We start from the raw sequence: 21,977 nt of genomic DNA on the forward strand, positions 1-21,977 counted from the left end.
TAAAATTCCTTATGTTATTTTATCGCATTCCAAAAATCTTGAGAACGGCGAACCTATTAAGATTACATGGTCAAAGTATCAAAATTGTTAATCTAAAAACACACCCCCAACGTCGCTGGCCGAAAGCAGTCCCAAACAATTTAAAAAAAGAACTCGTTAAGGCTAACCATTAACATTTTCGGCCAGTGTTTTTATTTTTTTTAAACGTCCCTTACGTTGGCGAAAGAAGGTTGAAATTCGTACGTTATTTTGAAATTCGAACTTTGGGATGACAATAAATTTCGCCGACAGCGTAGAGAAGGTATTATAAATGTGCCTCGAAGTTGGGTTCACCTCAACGATTCTTTAAAACAATTCGAAGAACAACAGTGCAGGAATGTCAACATCCTATTTGTCATGTGTAAGATAAATAAGGTACATTGTAGAGTTTGCGATGTGTAAATATCTTATCGAATAAATATATATAAATCAGTTACTTCAAATTTTCACACGCCCTAGTTTGGATACATATACCTAGCCAGTTAAAATTCCTGGTATTGTATGTTGAATTCGAGTCCGACAATTATTAATGATAATTATTTCATTCAAATTACAAAATTTTACTGCCACATTTAACTCATTGCATTTTAACTGATGATCTGGTGATTGTTAAATAAATAAATGAAAAATCTAAACTGTTATTTAACGGTCAAATTTTCCAGGTTAGAATTCGTTGAAACAGGTCCGATTTACTGGAAAATTTTACGGAACAAATTCAGCTTAGGATGAAATTCGATTTTAGATTAGCCTTCCTTGATAAGCTGCTTTTTTAGTTTTAGTTTAGTGGTTCTCATTTTCCACCGCAGCGGCCATATTAAAATTTGAAAAATTGTAATGACAGCGCATCATTTTAAGACAATATTTCCAATTTTAAGAAAATATCAGACAATATTTAATATCTGATTTTAAAATAGTAAATCTGTACACTGTAGTAATGTAAATTTTATGATTGATTTTGGAAATGATTCCTACCTCAAGAAAATTGACGGATCGTAATAACAGCGCGGCCGCAGCGGTCGAAACTCTTTGAGAACCACCCTTTAACGAGTCTGAAACGGTTTTTTTTGTAATATAACTAAACTATAATAACTTTAATATAACTAAACTATAATAACTTTAATATAACTATAAACTGTTTTTAATATTAAGAAATCAGAATAACGACAAAGATGCATATTACTGAACTTGGCTCTCATATCACATTCATAATTTTGTTGGGATATATCCCTTATTTAGTAGACAGTGCTAAACTATTATTTCAAGTAGATACTTTAGTTGTGCCGGCGACTTCGTTCGCTTGGTATTAATATCGTATATACCTAGCAATATATATTTTGTTCTTAATTGATCTTTCCTGCTACGTAATGAAGTTTGATATTCATAAATAGTCTCCAAATAACAAGATACACCCCAGAGACAAACTTGCTAATAGTTTCGGCTTTTAAATGTCACAAACACACAAACATTAGCGTCAGGAAAGAACATAATGGCAGCGCAGGTAAGCGCCCTACAACTTGAAAATCGGACGCATAATTTTTGGGGGCCATAAAATTTGTTCCGTCACGGGTGGCGCGTCTGTTTCATAGTTGTTCTATGGCCAAAATAACGTGAGCACAAAGGGGTGGTTCGCAGAGCGTTTCGACCGCTGCGCTCGCGCTGTCATTACAATTTTTCAAATTTTAACAAAGACAAGAATGAGTTTTACTATATGACTTTACATTGATTACTCTGTACTGTAGTATGTCTTTACATTGATTACTCTGTACTGTAGTATGTCTTTACATTGATTACTCTGTACTGTAGTACTCAAGAAAATTGACGGATTGTAATGGCCGCGCAGCCGCAGCGGTCGAAACGCTCTGCGAACCACCCAAAGTTGTCACATACCTTTATATTTCTTTAAGCATATATTTTATTTATATATTAATGTTTATTTGTTATAACTTTATTGCATGAAAATAAAATCATTAATCAAAATCAATTAAAGATAAATTATCTTAAAATAAACTAGGATTGGGCCGTGAGCTTAGAATAAGGAATAGAAAACCATATGTACAAGTTTTTTATTCAAGCAATATATATTTGAATTAAAAAAACACAACATTTATCAAAGGAGAATTTTATTTTAATAATCCTACAGAATTATAGAACTTTGTCGCAAATCGGTCTCTCGAAATTGGTGTTATATTCAATATAACGTAGTATTTTTTAAACGACTGCCTAAAAAAGAAGTATTATATTTTCAATATTTCTGTATATGAGTTCGTAAAATACAACTAAGTGAACAAAAAAAAGAAGGATGCATTTTTCTTGTGAAAATGGTAATTTTTTGTATGGGTTTATTGCTTTTTGGGAGTTATTAATTTCAAATTTAAGTTTTATTTTGCTGTATGTTTTTTCTGCACAATCTACATTTTTGCATGTCAACGGCAATGAACTAAGAATTAAGATATTAATTTTTACTTGAATAAGAGCAAGTCAAGGTTCGACAACTGGGTCAACTGTTGTTTTTATTATCTGTAACGGGTTGAAAAAAAGTGCAAAAAAAAAACAAAACATTGCAAACGTTAAAACATAAAACATTGTAACGTTTTCTTTAGTTAAAAGTGTACTTCTAACTAAAGAAAAAAATCATAATACCGTATATTTTTGTGACCAAACTTTTCAATTCAAGGAATAAAAATTCAGGGTTTAAAAAGACCTTTATTTTCAATTTCAGAAAGATAAAATTAAAATTAGTTTTAATATACTATATAAGACCCACATTCGTCAATTGGCGTCTTTGGAGAAAAGTTTGCGGTGAAGTTTGTTGCGCCGCTTCTTCTTCACCAGCGCGTTGAATGAAAGTCGGCGTTAGATAGTTTAAGTACATTTTTGACGTCAATATGAGATGTATTTTACAAGTCGAGTAAACAATTTTGAATTTCAATTCGGAAGTCTAAAATAAAAATGTATCATATCGGTAAAACGGATTCAAAGGCATAAACTCAATTTAAACAATAAAATCGGGATTTATAAAGCAGTTTTGAAGAGTGATCGTATAATTCCAGATATTGGAAGGAATCGACTTATGATTTTACGGTTGTTCGTGTTTAGAAATAAAAGTTAATACTTATCTTATATAGATCTCCAGTAGCAAGATATAATAATAAAGATATTCCCATGTTATTGTCTTCAAGATACGGTTTATTTTCGTTTGTGGACGAGTTTAAACGAATTTATAACTGAAATTGTGATTTCTGATAACCTTAATGTTTGGCGCTTAAAATCTGATACAAATATTTAAAAAAATATAAATTCAGATTATTTATTCAGAAATTAGACCTTCACAGGCACTTTTTCTACGTCAATTTATATATTTGACGGCCTCGGTGGCGCAGTTGTAAAGTTCTTGCCACTGAACCGAGAGGTCCCGGATTCGATCCCCGGTCGGGTCATGATGGAAAATGATCTTTTTCTGATTGATCCGGGTCTTGGATGTTTATCTATATATGTATTTGTTATAAAATATAGTATCGTTGAGTTAGTATCCCAGAACACAAGTGTGGAACTTACTTTGGGGTTAGCTCAATCTGTGTGATTTGTCCTAATATATTTATTTATTAAATAGCAATTTCTCAAAAGCTACAAACTACTAGATAAAGTGATAAGAGTATATTTTGATAAAGTGTTTTAGGCAACCGTTGCTAGACTTTTAAGATGTAAATTTATTATGAGAAATTAAAGTTTGTATACGAAATTAAAGTTTTAGTTCACTACAGGGTTAAAAAGCCAAAACGTTCTAATTTTACCCCATATTTTTCTACCATTCTATCAACCCCTTGTTTATAAATGAAAATATTAATGTAAAACTGTATTATTGTAGGGCTGATAAATAAAAGGTCCGGAGGTGTTGAAACTACGTGTGTTTTCTGCAAGATGTAGGCACGGAGACAGCGGGAACAAACAATAGACAATTGAGCCTTAGACAATTGAGCCATAGACAATAAAGTAAACTAAACTAAAATGTTGCTATTTCTATTATATCTAACCATTAAAAGTGCACTTATTACAAGTTTTCCCACCTGATGCGTGATTTAAATGCGTAGTTTAGATATTGAGTGCGTAAAGTTTGTGAATTAAAATAACAGTATTTCGTATAAAGGAGGGTTTTACAAAAATGGCATATTTTCAATTCCAGCTCAATCATCTAATTTATTTCAATTCCAGCTCGATTCCAGCATGGCTGCGACAAGTCGATAAATATATCGATAGAGAAGACTAAATTTGTCGACGAAGAGAAATTAATCTTTTTAATTAATTTATTTATTTATAATTTGTTTTCAACTTATTATTATTTTCAAAAATAAGTTAAAAAGCATGTGTGACGTGTATAACAAATGCCATCAAAAACATGCTGTAAAAACCCAAGTCTCGCAGCTCAGTGTTTCTACCGTAAAAAGTTGTGAGATCCATTTAATACCAAGTCGATTAATTTATTTAGTCCCTACTTAAGGGACCTTCTATCTTAAGTTATTACGCAAGTTATTATCATATCAATATTAAAAATCTTTTAGGTTTTAAATAAATAGATAATGACTAGCAGGTGTGACATGTATAACAAATCCTTTTAAATGACATATTTATAAATAAATAAATAATAATAAATAAATATATTAGGACAAATCACACAGATTGAGCTAGCCCCAAAGTAAGTTCGAGACTTGTGTTATGTGATACTAACTCAACGATACTATATTTTATAATAAATACATATATAGATAAACATCCAAGACCCGGGCCAATCAGAAAAAGATCATTTTCCATCATGACCCGACCGGGGATCGAACCCGGGACCTCTCGGTTCGTGACAAAAGAAATTACGTCTGCGATGTAAACCTATGTCGAATAGGTTATATTCCTGGATGCATCATCAAGTCACGCTTGTAATAATGCATTATTGGAAACTGAAGCGACGTTTTAATGTTGACTTTGTAAGACAAGCGAAAGTATTTACTTTAGTAAATCACTTTACTTGCAATATTTGACAATAGACAGACAAACATCGGGACAGGTGAAACTAAATAAAAGCTTGTAGCTTTTTGACGTTTTTTTGATGAAAGAATATATTGGAAAAATTGAAAATGACATTTGGTATATTTTAGTAATGAATTGAAAGTCTACTAGTACTATGGTGACAAAAACAAAGGTGACAGAAAAAACGCGTGCAGTATTTTTCTTGTTCATTTTTTTCCACAATAATTAAAAAGTTCACCAAACTAACAAAAATGTAACATTTTTTCACACAGTCATATGATTTTTGGTATAATGAAGGGCGTCGAAATTTCCTTTCGAATAATTTATACAAGCGATCTGTTGTGACTTTGCTTGTATACGATTTGCGTATATTTCAATGTTATTCTCTAGGGTATCGTCGACCTTGGCTCTTAAAAAGAACCTTTTCGAAGACATATATACAGACGACATTAAAATTTATGGAAGCAAAATATATCTGTCACATAAATATTAGAATTATTCTGATTTGTCTGTGTTATATATTCCGATGAAAAAAAAAGGAATATTTTTGAAATATATCCAATTTTTGAAATCGAATTGACAGATAAATGTTTGTCTCTCCTTAGCCGCAGAGAGTCGGAGCCCAGTGTTCGCTTTTTGTATGTAGCCGAATTTTTGTATGATTTTCAGCAATTTGTAGATGATTGATTATTATAATTTGAACGATTTTTTTTAACGTTCATCATCATCACAGGCCTCTCTTCGCGTACGCCAACCTCCTCTGTCCTCAATGATAGATTCAGATAAAAATTTAGTTAATTTAGTTACTCCCAAAATTCATTTATTAAAAATACAACTAATAAAACAAAATAAAACATAAATAATTGCAAAGTCAATCAAAAATGCCACCCCGAATTGTACCCGGTTCAAAAGTACCCATAACGCTAGCTGCGTTTCCTCGTTGGGTAGCCTTTGAACCAAGTACTTATTCGACTTAGTTACTTATTCGATTTTGTTTATTTATTCGATTTTGTTTTGTGGGATGATAGCATGGCCTCCATTTAAATTTGCATACCATACATTACATACGAACGGTGATTAAATACCATACATTACATACGGACGGTGAAACATGTAGGATTGAGAGAGAAAAGAAACGTCTTTTAACACCACTTTGTAAAAAAATTGTAAACTCATGTTTTTGCAAGGAAATAATCTTTGTTTTTGTCTTTATCTCAAACAGACAGACATGGCAGACAGGATTATGTTTTATAATATGATGCAAATAGTGCAATGCAGTGTTTTCTAGACAAAAGAAATTCTATATGCATACCGACTGCTCAAACAAAGACAGTAATGATTCACGGAAATGTAGTTACTATCTTAGAGCGAACATATAGAATTATTATCTTTTATGAGCTATAAAACACAATGTTGGGCCCCATAAAAACCGAAGTGGGTCGCAAATTCAGGATTTTGACTGTAAAAAACTGTATTAATTAGCTTTATTTACTTTGTATTGACTTATCTGCAGACGGATTTTGGAGCGTAGTAATAAAATTGTAAATATTCATGAAATATGTTAAACATTTATGTGAATTGGAAAATCTGTACGCCAGTTAATGATTGAAGTGGAGAAGGCAGTGGCAAACCACTCAATTTATATTTTAAATACGGTCGTTGTGTGTGTTTCATTCCACTTAATGACTACGAAAAATACGACCATAAGAAGGGAATTAATCTTATTAATCTTATACACTATACTAGCGACCCGTTCCAGCTTCGCTTGGGTAAAACCATAATTAATTATATCCGCATCGAAATCCATTGCCTAATTTTAAAGATCTAAGCATACATAGTAGATATATACATACATATATGAATTACCTCTACACCGGACATTTCTATATACAGTTAACAGCACATCAACCTACCAAAATTCATTGCAAACTCGCCGCTATTACCGCGCCATAGGGGTTCATACAGACAGGGTAACTTGATGTGCTGTTGACTGTACGATCTATGTACAGTTGGGCGCGAGTGGTACAAGATGCCTGCCTAGATATACATGTCATTATCTAGCTGCTAGTGTCCTAACAGGAAACAATAGTGCCCGAATATAGCACAAAAGAAAAACAGCAGAGAGAAATGTAGTTTACTAGATGTTGCCCGGGGCTTCGCTCTCGTGGGAATTTTGAGATAAAATATAGCCTATAGCAATTTTGGATAATGTAGCTTTCTAATGGTGAAAGAATTTTCGAAATCGGTTCGGTAGTTTCGGAGATTACCCGCCTCAAATATACAAACAGACAAACGCTTACCTCTTTATAATAATACTATAGACTATAGATTGCGCTTCTTCTTCTTCTCCTGCACTGTGGAAGTCGGGAGTAGACTTGTAAATATTTTTTTATATTATATCATCCTAAGCTGAATGAAGAATTTGAAATCTAAGTGAATATCTCTATATTTTTCACTGGGCGATTAAGAAGATAAAATTAAATTAATGAGACATTTTGTAGGAGAACATGTTATTTACAAATATATATTTTTTTATGATTTCCTTTTCGTGATTTCAATTTTAATGATTGTAATGTTATTTTACTGTAAATTAATCAAAAAATATGTATGGATTTTAATTTTCTGTAACAAGTTTTTTTTTATATAGAAAAAAAGGTCTCGTTCTATACTTATGTTTATACTCTACTAATAATGGTAAGCCCTTCTGGCATGACAGGGACTAACACTGTTAGCAGTGGTCGTTCCGAAATGCTAGTAGCGAATAATGCGAAATTGTAGCTTTGGTAAATATTACTTAATTTAGAATATGACGTGAAAAAGTGCCCGTGAAGGCCAAATTTCTGAATAAATGATTTGATTTTGCTTCTGTACAATTTATATTCTATGCATACACACTACGTGGAGTGGCTTGCAGTTGCAGTTTCTAGAGAACAATGCGCACCGAAATAATCTACATTCGGTAGGAAACAAACGCTTAAGGTACAATAGATAGTCATTATTTTTAGCAAAATTAGTGTTACCATTATCTAAAATAGAAATATCTGGACAGAAAATACTACATCATTTTTATTCACATCTGTTAAGTTTTTTTTTTCAATAGTCTCTAATTAAACTGTTTTAAAAGGTATTTATTTATTATTTGAGGTTGAACATAAGTATTCACTTTCACGTGTCTTTTTCAATCAAGTCAGTAAAAGAAAATGAAAACAAGAGTCAGTTATAGAAAAATAGTAGAAAAAAACACTGCCACGTGTCCTGAAAATCCGAAACTTTTGGTAACCCCTTTCACAATAGCGAAAAACACACTTTTGAAACAGGATATAGGCGAAAATATCCGCCGAAAACCGGTTTCATCCGGATGAAAATTTTAATGCTTTGCGAGATAACTCTATTGTTTTGTTTGTGATAATTTTTCGAATCAGAAAAGAGGAAAATAACGCTAAAATGTTTTTTTCTGAAATAGAACATTGAAGTAGAAAACGATGTACTCACTAAATAATTTATCACGGGAAGAATTGAAACAATATTTGACTTCAAAATGGCATAGTGTAAGTACCTATTCCAACTTATATTACATAGAATTATGAACAGCAATCAATAGAGCGTTGATTTGCCATCGACACGCAAAGAAGAAGAACTAATATTATAAATGCGAAAGTAAGTTTGTTTGTTACCTCTTCACGCTGTATCTGCTCAACAAATGTTCTTGAAAATTTACATATAAGTAGTTTGAAGTACGGAAAAGGACATAGGGTACCTTTCATTTCGGAAAAATAACTGTTCCCATGGAACATAAAAAATATCATAGGCAATAATTTTGTAAGGTAATTACCGCCTTTGTGTTACGTTTAAAAATTTATTTATAGAGCATCAAGTGCGTATCAATACGTTTTGTTACGTTTTGTATGTTTTGAGCATCAATACGTTTTGTTTATAGACCTTTTCATAGTTAGACGTTTTGCTACATGGGCGATTAACTAGCTAGGCAGATTGCCATTAGACGTTTCGCTTTGTTGGACGTATTGCTACTTAGATTTTCTGATCAGGATCCGTCTTATGGGGTAGACACAGTGATGAGTTCCGAAATCGCAAGCCACGTTTGGCTCCAGGACGGGTTTGTTGGTGGAATCAAGATTTAACCACAACAATATACAGAATTTAAATTTATTTAAAAAGCACCCCACAGGTCCTTACTGATTGAGAAATGTTATTATAATTTGAACGATTTTTTTAAAGATAAAAGACTCAAATAAAATTTAATTTAGTTACATTTATTTATTCGATTTTGTTTTGTGACATGATACTTCTTAATTTCACACACAATTTAATAAGAATCACACTGGTTGATTCTTATTAACTTGTGTATGAATTGCCGGTTTCCTCACGATGTTTTCCTTCAACGGAAGCAAGTGGTGGTCGCTAAAAACTACTATACATGAGTCAGATTGGTATACAAACTCATGTGGCACGAGTAGGATTCGAACCTGGGACCTTTCGATCCACAGACGGTCATCTTAACCATTACACCACCACAGTTTCCTATCTATAGCCAATGAGAAAAGTCTCCAATACACGATAGGAGAAACATAATATATATATAATATTTTTTTCTCACCGTATGTAATACAAGCAGTTACAAATACCATTATATTATTGTAATTGTCTTTCGCTTCTGGGAGCGTATACTTTTTAAATTAAGATTATGCAGAAAATAATGAGAAATCCGGTTTGAACTGGTACGCACCGGTTCGCCAAAGATGGCGGTGTGGTTACGCATAATTCCATCGTTTAGGATGTATTAGTGGTTCACCGCTCGGATTGTATCTGTTCTGTATACCCCCTTCGTGGGTTGTGGTGACCAACACGCTGAGAATTTGAGGATATATAATATATATTTATTTAAATATTTATTCTTCACTGGCTTTGACTTTATTCAGGGTCATTTATATTTAAACATTTGGGAAATTCTCTTAATAACAGTGAAACCCATCAAAATCCGTTGCGTGGTTTAAAAAAGAAAGCCTAGAAACATACAGACGCGGCGAGCGACTTTGTTTTATACTGTGTAGTAATACTTTTTCTATTCTTACAGGTTTTAACACAATGCAATAAAAATCAATAAATTATTGACATTATAACTTTAAGAAAATATAAGGGACTCAAGGTTATTATCAACACACCTAGTAAAAGAATTTGCGACCTTCGTAAACTCATACAGTACACTAGAAGTTGTCAAGAGACATCTTCGAACAGAATACTGTTCGCGTTTTGTTCAGATCAAAAAAGGTTTATTAAAATTATGAGAAAATTATGAATTTTAAAATATCGCACTTTAACACACATTCCTAACTTTTTAGTCTAACCGCTGTTAGCTATGAAATTACCTATATTCTAACAACAACAAATTTATCTGAAAATGTTATGCAGAGTTGACTCATGTAATTACCGATTCGAGCATCGTAAATTATACAGTTTTCGTCCAATATTAACATTGTAATTGTAATTTCTGTAGATAATTTGATACAATAACGATTAACAAATAAAGCTATTATATCCTTAACACATTTTACGTATTAAACACATGCACACACAATTACTACAAATTCACAAGCAGCTGTTAAAACAATACCAAGAAAATAATAATCTTCACAAACAAAACCAACACGTCAATATTTTCCGAGAAAAAAAACCGCTTGGTTCTTAATCATAGCCACCCTACACTAGCGACTTGCAATCTGCGATCGCTCGGCATGCGATTAAACGCACGCGAGCCGCACGTAGCATGCCATCCGCACACCTGCGACCGTGTTATTAAAAAAAAATCTGTTTTAAGGGCGTTGCAATATGCGTACTGCATAAAATAGCGCAACAACTTCCCGTGGATGTCGAGGCGAATAAGGGACAAAGCCTGGTAACTCGTAGGCTAATAGCATTCCCAAGAGTTGATAGAGCCAGTTGTAAAATCACAGACAAATTTTAATTAAAATAAGATTAAGGGGATGGAAGCGTCACAGCCCAGAAAGCAACTGGCATGAGGAGATTGGAGAGAGTTTGGTATTTACCCAGATTGTTTCTAAAGAGAAAATAATACAAAGTTATTTGTTGGACAAATTGAAAAAACCAACTTTTGATATTAATTTCACTACAACTTTTGAACGGCTAAACCGATTTCGATCAAACATATCTAAGAACTACCGGATAAAAATTAGCTATCAAATAAAAAAAAGCGCATCCAAGTCGGTTCACCCGTTGATAAACTACGGTGCCACGTACACAGACAGACAAACTTAGCGGTCAAATTTCCCCCCTCCTCCCTCTTATTGCCTAAATGTGAATCGAAATTTTTATCAAAATCCAGTCAGCACCGAAGGCGTGACAAACAAACATTACACTTTCGCATTTCACATTAAGACGAAACGGAGAAGGCATGACAAAAGGTAACCATCAAAAAAATCCCTATACGTCCCTTTCGAGGCAAACAATGGGTCATCGCTAGTAGGGTATATACCAGGTAGGCACAGATAAAATAGAATCTTACGTCAACAGTCAACAGCATATTAACCAATCCAAATTCGCTGCAAATTCACCCTTATTTACTACATCATAGAGCCCAAGCTACTAGTCATGTAGTTGATCATGTTTCAGTAACCCTCAGGTTCACACATGAGCGATTATTGGCACGCAAGACGTGTGGCGTGGCACCTGTGATTGCAGAGGAGTTACTGATATGGATACCAAGGTTAATACTACAAATACGAAAGTACCTTAGTTATCTTTCTCTCTTTCACCTGACCGGTTGCGCTGAGCGTCGGAGCTCAGGGCCCGTTTTCCTACATTGCATCTCGTTGTCGACGTCGTCCCTAGTTGTCAGACCCGTTATCTCTACACGCTTTATCTATTCACGAATTTCCTGAAATCAAGCATAATTATGTATAGTTAGGAATAAGAAGTATGATAAATACTCATCCTTTCATTCCGAAAAAAAGTTCTGCGAGAAATTCACTCCAGCAAAAGCAAACAAATAATTAATTTGCATAATCAATTAAACGAAACAATTATGAATAGAATAACCTGACAAAGGCTGACAATTGAATTTGTCAAACAATACTTAGAACTTTATAAACCACCAATTTCATTTTGATTTATTTTAATGATGGTAATATAAAACTTATATAATAAATCGAGAGAGAAAATAACATTACACAGCACAGGCACAGGCACAGGAATTGAGTAAGTAATCTAAGAGCTTGGGCTCTGATGTTTTATCCTCTACACTCGCGACTGCGCTTATGATGTCCATTTAGCGATTGATGCCGAATGAAAAGGGTTATTTAACTTTCACGGTAAGTTATTATTTTATTTGGTAGCCTGTCAGGAGTTGACATCATGAAACCCCTAATTTGAATCAGTTATTTCCGTCTAAAATGGAATTGTTTGGCCAAATAAATATATATACTTACGAAAATACTTTTCTTCTAGTTTACTGTTTTTATTATAAAATCAAATCATTTATTTAGCAACAAGCTTTTGCCTGCGTGAATTTCTCTGTGAAAGCAAAACAGATACGATTTTCATACAAACTTTCACCCCCCATTATAGTAATTTGGGGGTTGATTTATGGAAAAAAAAGTAGCCTATGTTTGAACGGGTACCTTTATGCATACATGCATACCAAATTTCATCAAAATCGGTCCAGCGGTTTAGCCGTGACAGTGAAACAGACAGACTTTCGCATTTATAATATTAGTATCGAAGTAGGGATATGGATTAGACCATCACAGCACTTTTTCCCGTTGACAACAACTTAATAAACTTGATGCTGTCAGAATACGTAAAAATACAATTTATTTTAACTTTTACAATAGCACGTGTTTCTTATTAATCTATAATAAGGCATGTATTTTTCCGCTTCAAGATTTTTCTTATATCAAAAGATCGTCTGGAATAAATCGCTTCCAGCGATAAGACCGACTTTTGCGCAAGTTATACGTTTATTACATTTGCGTGTATATCTACAATAATCTATTATAAAACAAAGTCCCTCTGCCGCGTCTGTCTGTTTGCGATAAACTCAAAAACAGCAAGAATTTCATGCGGTTTTCACCATCAAATAGTGTTATTCATGAGGAAGGTTTAGGCGTATAATTTATTGTTATTACCCGAGCAAAGCCGGGACGGGGCGCGCTAGTGTGCAATAAAATATTTTGTATATTGTATAGTGGGATATTAAAATAACATTTATTTTGTATACGAGTTTGCGCGCGAGTTGCTACGCGGCGTCGTAGAACCTGGAACACGCGGAAGTGTGACAGAGTCGGCAACATTTTCGCCCCAACAACTCATATTTCAGACAGTTAATCCTGAGATAATTCTAACAACTTGTCAAAGAGACGAGCGACGTCCGGGTAAATTGCCGGGCGGCAGGTGCGTCCGATACCCGGCCATAACCCGATGTAATGATTTATAACCGGACGGCGGCCGTGACGGATCGCTGGAAGATGCTCCTTTCATTGTCCGGTCCACAAACTCAAAGACAAATCATTTTATCAGACATTAGACCTACACCACAGACATAGAACACTGTGTAATGTTCTTATATCTGTGACCTACACACAAAAATCTCACACAACTTTCACATATTTTTTTTTTTTGTAAAGTGGAACATACATTGATTTTCATACAAAGTTTCACCCCCCATGATAGTCATTTAGGAGTTGAGCTTTGAAAAAAAAAGGAAAACTTTACATGTATATAGCCAAAGAATGTTCAAGAGAAAACAATAAAAAATAACATATAATGATGAAATATTGTTTTAAAAAAATACTATTTGTATTTTTTAAGGAGAAATTACCCCGAGGTCTATTTACGACGTGAGTCAAATAAAATTAGCTAACTAAAATGATGCGTTGCTCGAATACGATATAATTTAAAATGATATTAATGTGCCGCTGTTTCTACCCATAAATACCAAATGCCGAAAGGGCGACAAAATAAAGGCTGAGCTTCCACGGAAGTTGCACCTCGGAAATTTATCAAACACAATGTTTATACAATTTTACGACGACAATGTTCAAAGAACAGATGATAAAAGTAGGGAGTCGGCTCATACTGGGAAAAAATGTAAGACGGAGTGCAGCGACTTGAACATTCCAATCGGCTATATTATAGGATAGTATGGGATATGCGGAATAGGGCGAAATACAGAGATAGCCATGTTACTTGTTAGCATAAATATATAATATATAAGGTATATAATACAAGCCCTTTTGACCCCCTGACTTATGCATATTCTTCATAATACTTCGTGCACAGCTCGTTATCATACTTTTTAATTTTGCCATTCATTGAGTCAGGGCACAGCTGAGCCTTGAGGTAAATTCAAACTAATATCTATAAGACAGTCAATAATTAACATGTTTTTATGTTTTATGAACTGGCGATGGAAAGCATTAAAATTTTGACGTGACCGAATGCGAACTCGGGCGAACGGCGAGCGGGCTGTCATGCCGGAATAACTCAGCTTTAAAAAGTTTTAAGTCTGAGTTATTCTTTAATAACTATTGTTCGCCATTTCGCCCGCGCGCTTGCGCGACGCCTTTATTTTTGCTGGGCAGACTCGGCACAATTTGCTTTCGAGTTCATTAGCAAGGGTCCAGTTATCGTGTTTGAACAGAGCCGATTTGGAATTTCGCCCCTCTAGCGTTTTTGGACAAAAACCCGCCATGATTGTGGGGTTAACGAACTACAACTTGTAGTTATATTGTATTGAAGACTCTTGATTAAAAAAAAATAGAATGTTCTTTACTGAAGAAATGTTCGTTTATAAAAACATATATTTCAAATCATTAGTATCGGAAGAAGCGCCGATTTAATGTCGTAATATCTGAACAGTGCCCTTTTGGTCGTGTTGCATTCTTGGCTGGCCCCGATCACTGGGGTAAGCATACAAAATTAAACATTAAATGAAGATTCGGCTATGATTTTATGACGCCCTTTCAGCACATTTGGAAAACATAGGATACCGATGCATAGTGGACCCTGGGCTCCAACGCTTAGTGGCTGAAGAAGGAACTGAAGAAATTATTATATGGGAGAGATATTGCACTGATCGAGGAATAACTTAATGGTCTGTTGGAGAAATAGTGTCTATTCTATAATACAATGAACTTTTTGATAAACCTTTGTTTTCAATGAAATCATACAGTCACAAGCCAATTAGGTGATAATAATTTAAAAAAATCAAGAAGGATTCAAAAACCAAAATCAAAATCAAATCATTTATTCAGAAATTAGGGCTTCACAGGCACTTTTTCACGTCATATTCTAAATTAAATGATGTTTACCAAAGCTACAAACTACTAGCTACTACTACTACAAGCTACTACTAGATTGAATACCCCCTCCTCTTTTTTGAAGTCAGTTAAAAAAATAATAATTTCAAAAGTGAAAAAGTTAAACTAAACCAAATTACCTATAATACCTAAATGGGAATATTCTAGATGTTAAAAATATTTCAGAGACAGAAAAAAAATGGTCACTTACTGAAATCAATTTGGCAGATGTCTACTTGCCATTTCAAGAACTGGACAAGTGTTAGTAAGTAGGAATACTTAGGGTTCTCTACAAAAATATATTCCGTCTTCAGGACGATAAATAAATATGTATGTATTTTTGTTCCGAACTTACAGGGTCGCTTTCAAATACAAATTTTTTTATGACGTAAATCTACTACCCAATTCCAAAGCGCAGGTTAGGAATAAACTTCACCGCAGTCTTTTCTCCAAAGACGTCATTTAACTAATGTAGATCTTATCATATAAAATTTAAAATGCACAACAACAAACAAATATACAAATTCGCGTTTGCATTGAAAAATTATTAATTTTCTATTTTAATGGGTTTAATTTTTAGAATTAGAACCCTAAAAAATAAAATGCTTTACTTAAAAAAAGTGTCAACTCACTTGTCACAAACTGTAATCTTAGTGTTACAAGTCGGAGCAAGAAAAGGGGAACAATTTTAAAAGCATTCACATTAAAAGGACAAAACCGTTTTTTCATTCACTCGCCTTATATTTCCGGCGTTTCGGCGTTTGAATGGTGAAAAGGAAAAATGGGGAAACCTTTTTTTTTTCAAGGGAAATTGAGGAAAACCACTCTATCTCTGTTACTCCTCTAATTATATGATGAATCATTGTTTGTCCTTGTTTTTATAACGATGAAAAATAGTTTCCTTTCCGACGTAGTTTCCAGTCTCGTAAGATAGGTATAATTAATTTGGATTTTAATTTCTAAGTATGTCAATAGCACGTCAACTAATCAAATTTATTGCAAAATAGCTCTTATTACCGAGGCATAAAAATCTATGCGGGATAACTTGACATGCTGTCGACTGTTCCGTATGTGACATATATGCCGGGGCGCTAGTTTTAATATATACATAACAAATGTATATATTAAAACTAGCGCCCTGGCTTCGCTCGGGTAAAACCATATAAAATAAATGATACTAAACCTTCCTCAGGAATCACACTATCTATTTAAAAATTCCGCTTCAAAATTCGTTGCGTAGTTTTCCAGATCTAAACATACAGGGACAGACAGCGGAAAGCGACTATGTTGTAAAGGTAATGTGTCGATAGTTTAATTAATTTTTTATTGTCTGTACCGTCTTTAACACTGGCTTACCACAGTTCGGAGAATAGTAAAAGATTCCAAAACGGAAAACAATCAATCACTTCGAATATATTCATTGATTAAAGCCATGAATCTCGCAGTACAGCGTAAAATCTTAGGAGGGAAAGAGACGGTAATACGGTAATTTGAGTCTAGAGAAAATAAAACAGTTTACCCTTATTTCGGATTGCAAACAAACAATCGTTGCATTTCATTTCGTTCATTCAGATCTGATACAATTAGGGCTGTCAACTTGTGGCGTGTGGTTCTAGAATAGGAACGCTCCATATCCTCCCGTGGAGGCGACTGAGGGACACACAGCCTAGACAGGTGATAGGCAACAATAGCATTCCCAAGGAGGGTTGACGTCAGGCAGGCAACTGGTTGTAAAATCACAGCTGAATTTTCAAAATTCAACATATTTTGATGCCGACCACGGGCTTCGAGGATTCACAACCACGAACGCAACCGAGAACTTGCAGAGTTTATTACATGTTAACAATATAAGCATATAAAATATTAAGATTTCCATAGCCTACTTAGCTTTTATAGCATATCAGTGGAGCCTCGGGGTAAAGCTAGTATATATGTATAAAAGTGATAGCTACAATGTTCAAATTGTATTTAAATGACATATGTACATAAAACTATTACTGCATAATGGACTAAATAAATAAGTAGGCACAGGAGATCTAACTTCTTCAGAAAACAGTAATTCTCATTTGTAAAAACTAATTGTTGATTTGCCAAATAACTCTTTACAGTTATAACGACTCATTTGCATTAAATATTATTTCCATAATAAACGCCTGCTTACTTTAATGATATGTATTATAATGGTGTTATAACACGAATATTTAAATCAAAATCGCATTAAAATCAAATCAGTCGAAACTCATAAAATATTCGAAACAGTTTTTCGTATCGATGGGCACTAAAAACTAATCTGCACAGCTGACGACGAACTAAGTTAACTACCATAAAATATTTCATATTCGGGCGGAGTATAAAAATAATTCGTGACATTACGTCCATAAAGGATGTGACAAAGAATCGACATAGTATTGGGAAAGAATATAATTTTTATTTATAATAATAAGATAAATAACAATATTGAGCAAAATTCAGCTCTATTTACAACGACGGATATAAAAATAGCTAATATTTTTAGATAGACCTGTCATAAAATTTATTAGTTCTTAATTGTAATTTTAGTATTTAATGGTGGCTTGACTTTTATATATTTGTTTTTGCAATATAGAATTAGTTGAAAAAAGTTGTTATTATTATATTATATTTATATAAAAGTTTGCAATATAGAAAAAAGTTATTGGCTTATTAAAAAATCAAAAATCGAAGCATTCATCGGTCACTTTTTTGGCAATTCCCTTCGTACATTTCAACGATGACGATTCGAAATTTGAAATCGGTCGGAACAAATTTAATTTTAAAATTCGCCGACAACCCTGAATACAGTGAACGAGTGTACGGAATCAAATGAGCGAATGGTGGGTTTTATTTGAGTATTTTTAAAGCCGTTCACTCGAAACTCATTTCGGTTGCGCTGTTTATCGACGGTTTTGGTTAATACTGATATTCGATTATTCTGTTTTCCCAGGAGCTACTTCGAACTTTGAAGATGTATTACAATAATTAGTCGAAATTATCATGTTTTAAAAATATTTTCGCAATATATTGAAGTTTTTTACAACTAATGAAGTGCAGGTAGCACTTAAACATATATTAATGAATACCAATAATATAAATTGTGTGACAATGTTAGTAATTTTCGTTAGGGTTAAAATATTATAATGAGGTAAGCGTTTGTGCATCGAGGCGGGTAATCTCCGAAACTACCGATCCGATATCAAAAATTCTTTCACCATTAGAAAGGTGCATTATCCAAAATTGCTATAGGCTATATTTTACATCAAAATTCCCGCGGGAGCGAAGTCCCTTGCACAGCTAGTAATATTATAAACATTCCAGACATTTCGAACCTGAGACCTTTCGATCCACAGGCGGGCGTCTTAACAACTTATTTTACACCACCAGCGCTTCACTGTAATAATACAAAATAAATACTAAGCCGTAACAGTCAATTTCCAACAAAATTTCGTCTTAATATTATGAATTAAACGTGACCTTTAAATACTTCGAAAGTTATTAATTATTCCACAAATTGACAGTAATTCCAAAATCCAATGTAGTTTTTACCCTAAAGTACTTACACCAAATGTTGAAAACCGTTGAAAACAACCCTCAAACGCCACACAAATTTAATTATCAAAATTTTAATTTTCATTTCATAATGAACCTTATTTCATTAGCATTAAGCACTATAAAGATTAATGATAACGAGCTTGATTGATTGTCTGTGACTTTGTTAACAAAAGTACAAAATCAGCAAATCATTGCACAGAGTATAATAGTATCGAACTTGATTAGGGTTGACCAAAATCGTTAAACTAGGGGTGACCATATGGCATTAAATAGTACTAGTTTTTGCTCTCGGCTTTCCTCTAATATAGGACGAAAGTATTGGAAGTAAGTATTTTACGGCTAAGGCTCAAAATTTCTCAAGAAACGTACAAATAAAAAATTATTTCCATTTTCAAAAACAAACGCACAAAAAAATAACATGTTATTTCATAATGTCTTCATGTTGATCCAATTCATTGCCAGCCAGTATATAGCTATAAGTTTTGGACTTGAAATATGGTCGGATTTTTGGTTTTAATTTCGCAATGACAATTTCATATTTTCATACATATATGCATATGAAATTTCAAATTTCATTCTTTTTGCAAATTCGCTTTTTAACTCTTAATGGAGAATATAAAATTGGCCACTCACCTTTAACTCCTATTGACAGTCATGAAAAAAAGAAAGACAAAATTAAAACACCTTTAAAAAACATACGTACCGCAGCTATGCAGAGCCTAAGTACTAAAAAATAAAAACCCTGACATAAAAAGTATAAGGAGATAAAACCATCCTTTCCTTAAATTAAGCATTCATAGTATCATTCACCTCTTAAGGAGAAGTCGACTTAATAAGTAATTTGCGTAGTACTACAAGTTAATGCATAGTATACAAAAGTAATATTTTTTATACTAAGTGGTATTAATTACCAGTTGCTATTTAAAAAAAACAACAGTTTAAAAACATCATAAATTAATAAAGTTTAAAACTCGAATGCTCAGCGAAAAAATAAAAATAATATTCAGCTGAAAACTCATAAATATTTTATGAACTGAAAGCAGCCAGTGTTGAATTTTAAAAGTCTTTAAATACCTGTCGTGTACTCATGTGTGCGAGTTCTAAATTTGAAACGACTAAAGGAAAGACAATGGGAACGCGCTAATATTTGCTAATATTTTTCAACACGAATGTAGGTCAATGATCTGATTCCATTTTTGAAATGACGATATGGTGTTAATCTTTGAGCGTTAATTTTCTTTTCGAAATAAAAAAAAACTGTTTATTTTGTAATTAACTTTATAAAAGGTCAAGACAGTATATATAACAGATAAAAAATAATATTGCGTCGGTGGGTGTGATGGCTAGAAAGTTAATTATAAACCTAATCACGTTGTTATTAATTAAGATCTAAAATTTTATTTTCAGCGCTCTGAGTCGACAAATTCTGAGTCTTTAAGGCTGGGCCCTTAACAATTTTCATCAAATGCCTCGTCACAGCTAAACCTGAAGGAAACAGGCGTGGATAGTCGACCATCACGGGCCAAAGTTCAAATTTGCACAACTACACTCGGGACACTCAAATACTTTACCTGGATGGTGCGTTTAAATGTTACTTGTTACGTGCTAGTAGTTTGTAGCTTTGGTAAATATAATTTAATTTTGAATATTACGTGAAAAAGTGACTGTGAAGGCCTAATTTCTGAATAAATAAATTTATATAATAAATATATAATAAATTTGATTTTTGATTATTTTTTCTTGTCTTTAAAAAGTTGTAATTTGTTACAAATGCCTTTTTTAGTGTAAAGATGTCAAGATTTTTTCAAAAATGTATTTTTTACCACGTTCTTTTGTTGTCGTCTGAAGGATCTTTTTGTCTTGTAAACCGTTTAGGGATTCCCTCGTCGGGAGCCGATCCTACAAGCGACGTGGAAAATTTCAATTGTACACAGTATATTTAATTTTTTTAAATTATTTACGTTTTTTATTACATAATTGTATATATTTTCATCTTCAATGTTCTTATATCTGTGTACCTATTTTCATTAATTACCTGAATGACAAAGTTTTGAAATGTAACTTACAAGATTTGATTACAGACAAACAAACATCGGAACAGGTGAAACAAATAGGATCCATAAATAATACACTCATTACACTCTACAAGTAGAGCACTGAAACCCCCTTAATTAGTCACTCGTCATCAACTAAACAGTCAGTCGCGTGTCATCGATGCAAACGAGGCATGAAGACATAAACCCAGAGGTCTGACTTCGTCCAAATATTTGACTTTATCTGCTTGGAAATGGACCACATTGTCTGAAATTATACTAAGTTTAAGTGGACGAAATTCAACTCTATTATTATTGATTTTGTAATGCGCCTCTGTATGGGAAGGTTTTAGTTTAGTGGTATCTATGAGTAATAAGTACAAATTAATTTTCGTAAATATCGACAATTTCGTATAATAGTATAATATAACAATTTCGTATTATTTTTTATTATACTGGGTTACTGTTATCAAACGCATAACCTCCTAAAAACTACTTCGAAACAAGCAACTTTTATTCAACGACTTTTCGTGATACGTAGTTTTTATTTTTTTTTTTAAATACAATCTAATTTGCGATTCTACACATCTTAACTCTATGTAATAGCCAAGCAACACCAAGAGCCAGTACAGTAGCGGAATCGAACATAGAGTTAACGTTTTATAGAAACGACATTAAAACTTAAAAAAAAAGGAAAAATGTTGTATTTATTACGTTTAGACAAAACTCGTAGATCAAAAGACGTTTGCCTCTTGCGCCTTTGGTTATGCGTAAGATACCAGTAACACTATATAAGCGCTTCTGCTGTCTGGAAAACTATGACAGGGGGTATACTAATAGTTCTATTAGCGTTTAACAATTACGATAATGATTGACAGCTACTGACTGATCTTCGTCACGAGCTGTTTTATTGCAAACCAATTTTCGTTTATAAATTATTGGGACGTTTATTTGATAAGGATAAGGACAACCTTACTTTATTTAGATCTTA

The 21,977-nt window shown here is 33.2% G+C and overlaps 1 protein-coding gene across 3 annotated transcripts in view; it reads right to left on the bottom strand.

The window, feature by feature from the left end:
• The window catches only part of LOC128680260 (uncharacterized protein), a 533,151-nt gene that overhangs the window by 43,079 nt on the left and 468,095 nt on the right, over nt 1-21,977 (bottom strand). The window lies entirely within an intron of this gene.

The sequence above is a fragment of the Plodia interpunctella genome, chromosome 23 (genome assembly GCF_027563975.2).
Source record: "Plodia interpunctella isolate USDA-ARS_2022_Savannah chromosome 23, ilPloInte3.2, whole genome shotgun sequence".
NCBI classification, from domain to species: Eukaryota; Metazoa; Arthropoda; class Insecta; order Lepidoptera; family Pyralidae; genus Plodia; species Plodia interpunctella.